Below are 732 nucleotides of genomic sequence, written 5' to 3'. Positions count from 1 at the left end.
CTGGGGTAGAGATGCTGGACTGTCTTCCTCAGGGACATGGTTTCTTCTTCTTTTTTAAAAATTTATTTATTTAAATTAGTTTCAAGTATACAGTACATTGGTTAGACATCTATATAGTTCATACGACTATCTCAATTGCTCCCTCCCTCTCCTGGCCCTCCACCTAGCCATCATATATTAATGCTAACTGCATTCCCTCCACCATGTTCCCCATCCCCATGACCAATTATTAACTTGTACTTCTTTAACCCTTCACCCCATTCTCCCAGCCCCCCAAACCTCCTCCCCTCTGTCCATCACCAAATTGTCCACTAAATTTGTGAATCTGTTTTTGATTAAAAAATATGGAATGCTTCATGAATTTACATGTCATCCTTCTGCAGGGGCCATGCTAATCTTCTCTGTATTGTTCCAATTTTAGTATATGTGCTACCGAAGCAAGCACAGGACATGGCTTCTTACAGTGAGGTCAGTGGGCCACCTGCTCAAAATTGCCTGTGGTGTTATCAAAATGCAGATTCCTGGGCCCCACTCTAACCTAGTGAGGCAGAGTCCCTGGAATTAGGCCCAGAAATTTGCATTTCAAGCCATCTCCCTTGGGGAATCTTATGCACACTAAAGGTTGACCCCAACTGCACTAGGGGAAAAGAACCAGACATAAGAATGCTCTTAGCAAAAATGCTCTTTAGCCATCTTGGCTCTGTAGATGGTAGAGATATATAAATAACATGC

The 732-nt window shown here is 42.5% G+C and overlaps 1 non-coding gene across 1 annotated transcript; it reads right to left on the bottom strand.

Annotated features, from left to right (window-relative positions):
• Positions 1 to 338: 338 nt before the first annotated feature.
• On the bottom strand, positions 339 to 445 carry LOC118603262. Its single transcript, XR_004951144.1, has one exon. It is a non-coding gene; the product is annotated as a U6 spliceosomal RNA (small nuclear RNA).
• Positions 446 to 732: the final 287 nt, after the last annotated feature.

Source organism: Rousettus aegyptiacus, unplaced genomic scaffold, assembly GCF_014176215.1.
Source record: "Rousettus aegyptiacus isolate mRouAeg1 unplaced genomic scaffold, mRouAeg1.p scaffold_m13_p_5, whole genome shotgun sequence".
NCBI lineage: Eukaryota > Metazoa > Chordata > Mammalia > Chiroptera > Pteropodidae > Rousettus > Rousettus aegyptiacus.
The sequence above is the reverse complement of the archived record's forward strand: the minus strand, read 5'-3'. Positions and strand labels throughout refer to the sequence as shown.